The sequence below is a fragment of the Malaya genurostris genome, chromosome 3 (genome assembly GCF_030247185.1).
Source record: "Malaya genurostris strain Urasoe2022 chromosome 3, Malgen_1.1, whole genome shotgun sequence".
NCBI classification, from domain to species: domain Eukaryota; kingdom Metazoa; phylum Arthropoda; class Insecta; order Diptera; family Culicidae; genus Malaya; species Malaya genurostris.
The window spans coordinates 62,763,294-62,771,648 of record NC_080572.1 but is presented as its reverse complement, the minus strand read 5'-3'; positions in this window follow the sequence as shown (position 1 = coordinate 62,771,648).

Here is an 8,355-nt window from a genome sequence, read left to right as displayed (position 1 = left end):
TATCGTAAACATATATCAATACGATGAGTAATTATGTCACCAAATTGCAGTAGTTCACATTCAGTAATAGCCGTTCAACCGAGAAGGTTGTGTATAGAAGCGTACAGTTTAATAACGCTGGTTAGTTTACACGCGTTAAATACGACAACGGTTGAACTACAGGTAGAGACCTGTTGGCAGCAGCCGTTAAAACGTAAAATCGTGCTGCATAAGAGAGCCCTAGTGCTGGGCCAAGCTGGTGAAGGAAACAACAAAGGGCGTTTCCCAAGCTCTACCCAGGCCACAATATACAGCCACAAGTGCTGAGCAGGAGAGTGCAAAGGCACATTGAAGAAGAAGAGTGCAAAGGCACACAGAAGCAGGAGAGTGCAAAGACACACCGGTGCGAAGGCACTTCGGTGCAGAAGCATATCGGTGCGGAGCACTAGGAAGAAGGAGACAAGACAACTCGGTCTTTCCACTGCCATACAACACGCAGGTATACACCGGTGACCTGCGCTGGTTACAGCTGGCGAAGACGAAAGTAAATCGGAATTCGAGTGGTGCTGGATGTCAGGTAGCAGTAGCATCACATCGTATTCTATCGCTACAGTGAGCTTCAGCATTGTATCAACGTCCAGATACATCCAACAAGAACATCTAGAGCAACGAAGATCTACACGGCAGTGCAACGGAGATAGACAACAATTTCAAGGTAGAAGTTTTTTCTTTTCCTTTTGATTGAGTACTGTGTAGTGTTGGTTTCAAATTTTATTTTAAAGTTTGGTTAAAAATTTTTATGTAATGGATGAATCCATGGACGTTAATCCTAGCATGAATCCTATACCCCCACGAACGAAAAAATATCAGGAGAGCTCTTCTGGGCCTTGGATAGTCTTTTTTAGACGTATATCAAAGCCATTAAACATTTTACAAATTAATAAAGGTTTGACATCACGATACTCTTCAATCAAAGAGATCATAAAAGTAAATAACGATAAAATTCGTGTTGTGGTAAATAATTTGAAACACGCGAATGATATTGTCTCTTCGGAACATTTCAATAAAGAGTATAAAGTTTACATACCCTCCAAAGATGTCGAAATTGACGGTGTTGTTACCGAAGCGAGTCTTTCGGTAGATGATTTACTCAAGCATGGTGTTGGTCGTTTCAAGAACTCTATGCTTGAGGGTGTGAAAATACTGGAGTGCAAACAACTGTACTCAGTAGTTTATGAAGAGGGAAAAAAAGTTTATCGCCCATCAGACTCGTTTCGAGTGACATTTGCCGGGTCTGCGTTGCCGTCCCATGTCTATGTCGATAAAATTCGCCTCCCTGTTCGGCTTTTTGTTCCAAATGTAATGAATTGTACGAACTGCAAAAAATTCGGCCACACAGCTACTTACTGTAGTAATAAACCAAAATGTATTAAGTGTGAAGGGCCTCATAAAGATAATGATTGCAACAAGGAAATTGAAAAATGTATTTATTGTGGGAATAGTCCTCATGAGGATATTTCAGTATGCACTGCATTTAAAGTACACAAAGACAAAATTAAGCTTTCTTTAAAAGCACGGTCTAAGCGCACATATGCAGAAATGCTTAAAACGGTCATTGATGTCCCCCCTTTGGAAACCGTAAACGGGTTTTCAAATCTAGAGGAACCAGAGGACTCTGACTCTGACGAAAATAGTGAAGGTAATTCGTTTATCACTACCCAAGGGTCAGTTAAGAGAAAGAAGTCTTCCTCCAAATTACCAAAAAAGACACCTAAAATTTCATCTTCAAAAAAAGATCCCCGTGTTAAACAAAAAAAGTCAAAACCAAAGACTGTGCCTCCTGGTTTGTCAAATTCACAAACCAATCCAGGAACTAGTACAGAAAAAGATAATAATCCAGTGGGCTCCATTTCACAGCCACCAACAGGATTACTGAAGTTTTCGGAAATTGTTGAATGGATTTTCTCAGCATTCAATATATCTGAACCCTTAAAGACCCTCATAATGGCATTCCTTCCAATAGCTAGAACCTTTTTGAAGCAGTTATCAGCTCAATGGCCAATTGTCTCAGGTTTTGTATCTTTTGATGGATAATTTATCACCCGTCGCAAATGATACAATCACTGTCCTGCAGTGGAATTGTCGAAGCATCATGCCAAAACTTGATTCATTTAAAATATTATTGCATAGTCAAAAATGTGATGTATTTGCTTTATGCGAAACATGGCTTACTTCAAACATAGCTTTAAATTTTAATGATTTTAACATTATACGTCTCGATAGAGACTCTCCGTATGGTGGAGTGCTTTTGGGAATTAAGAAATGCTATTCCTTTTATAGATTAAACATCCCTTCAACTTCTAGTATAGAAGTTATTGCTTGCCAAATAAACATTAAAGGCAAAGATATTTGCATAGCTTCGGTTTATATTCCTCCAAGAGCACAAGTTGGACAGCGACAGCTTAATGAAATGGTTGAAGCCCTTCCTGCTCCACGATTGATTCTGGGGGATTTAAATTCACACGGAATGATGTGGGGTTCCGTTTACAATGATAGCAGATCATCTTTAATACAAAACATTTGTGACAATTTTAGCATGACGGTATTAAACATGGGTAGCATGACACGGATCCCAAGACCTCCTGCACGCCCAAGTGCATTAGATCTATCTCTTTGCTCAACATCAATTCGACTAGATTGCACCTGGAAAATATTGCCTGATTTACACGGTAGCGATCATTTACCAATCATCATCTCAATTAGCTGTAACAAATGTATTGCTAATTCAGCTAGTATTCCATATGATTTGACAAAAAATATCGACTGGATTAAATACCAAAGTAGAATCTCTAGTATTTTGAATTCAATGGAAGAGCTCCCTCCACTTGAAGAATATGACTTCCTCGTTTGTTCGATTCTGGAGGCCGCAGAACAATCCCAAACTAAACGCTTTCCTGGGCCAACGACTAACAGAAGGCCTCCCAACCCCTGGTGGGACAAAGAGTGCTCAGAGGCTAAACTCGCAAAACAAAATGCTTGCAAGACGTTTCTAAAACGGGGAGGAGGAACTCCTCAGAATTTTGAAAAACTTATGGTTTTAGAAACCAAGTACAAGAGCATACTTCGAGCCAAAAAATGTAGCTATTGGAGACATTTTGTCGAAGGTTTGTCAAGAGAAACCTCAATGAGCACTCTTTGGAATACGGCCAGACGAATGAGGAATCGTAACGTGGGCAATGAGAGTGATGAATACTCGAACCGATGGATATTTGACTTTGCTAGGAAAGTTTGCCCAGATTCTGTTCCTACGCAGAGCATTATACGGGAATCTCCAACAAATAATGGTTTTATTAATAACCCATTTTCAATGATGGAATTTTCTATAGCACTCTTGTCTTGTAACAATAACGCCCCTGGGTTGGACAGAATTAAATTCAACTTGGTGAAGAATCTGCCCGACCTCGCAAAAAGACGTTTGTTGGAATTGTTCAACAAGTTTCTTGAGCAAAATATTGTTCCACCTGACTGGAGACAAGTGAAAGTTATCGCCATTCAAAAGCCGGGGAAACCAGCTTCCAATCACAACTCATATAGACCCATTGCGATGTTGTCCTGCATCAGAAAATTGTTCGAAAAAATTATTCTGCGACGTCTCGACACTTGGGTCGAGACGAACGGTTTGTTGTCAGATACTCAGTTTGGCTTCCGTAGAAATAAAGGGACGAATGATTGCCTTGCATTACTTTCGTCTGACATCCAAATTGCCTTCGCTCAAAAGCAACAAATGGCATCTGTATTTTTAGACATTAAAGGAGCATTTGATTCAGTTTCCATTGATGTTCTTTCAGACAAGCTCCACCAACATGGACTTCCAGCGGATATAAATAATTATTTGCACAACCTTTTGTCAGAGAAGTGCATGTATTTTTCACATGGCGATTTGGCAACATTCAGAATTAGCTACATGGGTCTCCCGCAAGGCTCATGCCTCAGTCCGCTCCTCTATAATTTTTACGTGAATGACATTGACAGCTGTCTAGTAACCCCATGTACACTAAGACAATTGGCAGATGATGGCGTGGTTTCAGTTACTGGGCCCAAAGCTATTGATCTGCATAAACCATTGCAAGATACCTTAGATAACTTGTCCGTTTGGGCTGTTCATCTTGGTATCGAATTCTCTGCGGAGAAAACAGAGTTAGTCGTCTTTTCAAGAAAGCATGATCCCGCGCAGCTTCAGCTCCATATGATGGGAAGAATGATCCAACAGGTTTTAACTTTTAAATACCTCGGGGTGTGGTTCGATTCCAAATGCACGTGGGGAGGACACATTAGGTATCTGATAACGAAATGCCAACAAAGAGTAAATTTTCTTCGAACAATAACAGGATCTTGGTGGGGTTCTCATCCGCAAGATCTAATAAAATTGTATCAAACAACGATACTTTCAGTGATGGAATATGGATGCGTTTGTTTTCGTTCCGCTGCAAACTCTCATATTATCAAACTTGAGCGAATTCAGTACCGTTGTTTGCGAATTGCCTTAGGCTGCATGCATTCGACACATACAATGAGTCTTGAAGTTCTGGCGGGAGTTCTTCCATTAAAAGATCGATTTTGGGAGCTTTCATCACGCCTGCTAATAAGATGTGAGGTGCTGAATCCCATGGTAATTAATAATTTCGAACGACTAGTCGAGCTTCGATCTCAAACAAAATTTATGACAGTATATTTTAACCATATGTCACAGGAAATCAACCCTTCAAGACATATTCCTATCCGTGTCAGCATCCTAAGTGCCCCTGACTCAACTTTATTTTTCGATACATCCATGCAGCGTGAAGTGCGTGGAATCCAGGATCATCTACGCTCGACGGAAATCCCAAAAATATTTTCAAGTAAGTTCAGGCATATTGACTCTGAGAAAATGTTTTATACGAACGGATCGCGAATTGAAGAAGCGACAGGGTTTGGTATGTTCAACAGTAATGTTTCGGCCTCATTTAGGCTTCAAGAACCTGCATCTGTTTATATAGCAGAGCTAGCAGCAGTTCATTATAGTTTGAGTGTAATCGTCACATTATCTCCAAACCATTATTTCCTCTTCACAGATAGTCTGAGTGCAATTGAGGCCATTCGCTCAAACGTTGCTGGCAAAAATGAACCGTTTTTCCTGGGCAAAATAAAACAGTGCCTGAACGACATACTGAACAATAATTATCTAATCACTATAGTCTGGGTCCCGGCTCATTGCTCCATTCTTGGCAATGAAAGAGCCGATATTTTAGCCAAACGTGGTGCTATTGAGGGTGAAATTTATGAGCGACCGATTGCTTTCAACGGATTCTATAGCTCGTGTCGCCAAAGAACACTTGCCAGCTGGCAAGCATCTTGGGATAGAGATGATCTGGGTCGGTGGATGCACTCAATTATTCCGAAAATATCGACAAATGCATGGTTCAGGGGACTGGATGTGAGTAGGGATTTCATTCGTGTGATGTCCAGACTCATGTCCAATCACTACACGTTAGATGCACATCTCCTTCGAATTGGGCTCTCCGATACTAATCATTGTGCTTGCGGAGAAGGTTATCGGGATATTGATCATGTAGTTTGGACATGCGTGGAGTATCGTGATGTCAGATCTCAACTAATAAATTCTTTGCGTACCCAAGGTAGACTATCCAATATCCCAGTTCGAGACATTCTTGCTTGTCGTGACCTTTCATACATGAAACTTATTTATCATTTCATAAAGAAAATTGGAGTTTCAATTTAATAAAGGCCCCTTTTAAGACTTAGTTCTGATCCCAGCTGCGTCCATGAGTTCAACCAATAGCTAAATTAGAATAAAAATTATGTAATGATACAAACAAACTCGAAACAGTTTATGAAATTATCAACAAAATGTCTGAAAATAACAGCTTATTTTATAATTTATAGAAGTTAATCGTTTGGTTCAAATTATATTCCGAGTAGATTTCATAATTAATGACGAGTTACCTAAGATGATATTTAAGCTATAAGAGAATATGTTTTAATAAATTCAAAACGTTGTGACTATGTTAGAATTAAATTAGGATAAGAATATTATGTAAAAGTGATGCTACGGCGAAGAAAAACTTATGTAAACTGCCTTAAGAAATAAACGTATTTATGGAAAAAAAAAATTGCAGTAGCAATTCTACGCAGCATATTTACCCCTACGCGTAGAAAAAATGTGCTTCATGGTTTGTTTACATCAAGAGCTGGGAAAAATCGCGGAAGGTGAAGTGGGAAGGTAGGCGGTTTCTTGGTTGCCATTTGTGGCTCGCTTCCATGGTCACCTTAAAGTTTTCTTTTCCCAAAACAAGAATTTTTTACAGAGAGAGAGAGAGGGGGAGAGAGAGAGAAATCCTAATAAAACTATTATGAGATTATTTTCCAGCCTAGTAGACCATTTTTCATAAGATTTATGAAGCAAAATGAAGCATCAAACCTATGTCAAATCTATTTCGCAATGATTTTAAATTCAAGAAGGATTTAAAATCAGCTTTATGATAAAAATGATTCTTTTTATGAAAACTTCGTAATGAATAAACAGTTACGTTGATAGCATTTTTCTGGAATATGTGTGTGCCATTTGATGATTGTATAAGAAGTGTATCGAAAAATAGTTAGCAACAATGATTATTGAATAAAAAAGCGAAAAAAAATATTTTGACATCAGTTTTCGATATATTGTAGAAAAATTACATTTTTATGCATTTCACTGATTATATTGAAGAAAATCCTAGTTTCTGTGAAACGCTCGCACTTTGAACTTGACATTCTGCATTAAATTCTGCACAGTTACTTTTGTGACTTTCCTGGTGGCAGCTGTCCAGTTTTTTTAAACTCCTGCATGTTTTGGGACACTGTACCTTCCTTCCGAAAGAGCCGCTTGACAACTGCCCAATACCTTTCAATTGGCCGAAGATCCGGGCAGTTTTGTGGGTTGATGTCCGTTTCCACGAATTGTACATTATTTTTTGACAACCACTGTAGAACGGAGTTGGCGTAGTGGGCTGAAGCCAAATCCTGCCAGAAGAGAGGAGGAGCCTTATGCTTTCTGTATAGTGGCAGCATTCTCTTCTTCAAACATTCTTCCTCGTACACGTTGGCGTTAATTGTGCCCTTCGTGAAGAAAATCGACGACCGCAAACCACAGGTACAAATTGCTTGCCAGACCAACACCTTCGACCGATCAGGATGCATCCGTCTTTATTCTGTAGAATCCGGTTATACAGTTTTCGCGTTCTTGTTTTGGCCTGAACTTGCTGTACCAGGGACTTTTTCGGTACCTTCTGTTTCTTGTACGTTTTCAGCGAGTTCCGAAATTTGATCCGTTGAATCATCCCGATGCTGGTGTTGAATTACTTGGCCAAATCCCGCGTCGACGCCGATGGGTTTTTCCTGATGTACTCAACAACTTTTAAGTCCCGGGCTGGCTGGGACTCGTTTTCCTACCGGATCGGGGCAAATCCTTCATGGAAAGGGTTTTACCGAACTTCTCGATAATATTTTTGACACTGGTGTGGTGCACTTTCACCCGTTTTGCAATTTCGTTGTACGTGACGTTGTACGTTTCTGAGCACCAAGTGTGCAGAATTTTCTTTCGCGTTTCCGGATCAATTCGACTCATCATTGAAACGATAAACCGTACCGAAACCAATCGATTGCGCGACTGTTATTGACATGTAAACAAACATGTCACCGCAAAACACGCTGCAAAAACTTAAGCCATTTCAGAGTAATAACTGTTTGAATGTTGCTAACTACTTATCGATACTCTCCTTACTTAGAATATCTTGAAATTACTCCTATTATGAGCTTAATGTTAAAAGTTCATGCGCTATTATTTTTATTGTAAATGTGCGGATAAAAACCTGTTTTAATCCACCTAGTGGTGTAATGATGCCTTTCTCATATCAATCATACTATCATATATAATACTGTGGTATTCTTCAAAATAATTTTTTTCGATTAATAAAAAGAATAACCGAAATCGGTTTATTTGACCGTCTACTGATAAGAACTATTAATTGGAGAAGATTTGAGATCTATTTAGAAAACTTTTTACGGTTTTTCGCCCTTTTCAGTGATGGTATACAATTTTTAACACGCTTTGCCTTATATTTCCGGATCCGGAAGTCGAATCCAGATGAAATTCAGGAATTTTGTATGGGACTACAAGACCTTTCATTTAAACCCAAGTTTGTGAAAATCGGTTCAGCCATCTCTGAGAAAAGTTAGTGCACTTATTTTCACATTTTTTTGCACATTTCATCCCATAATTCCGGAACCGGAAGTCGGATTCAAATAATATTCAGGAATTTTGTACGGGACCACAAGACC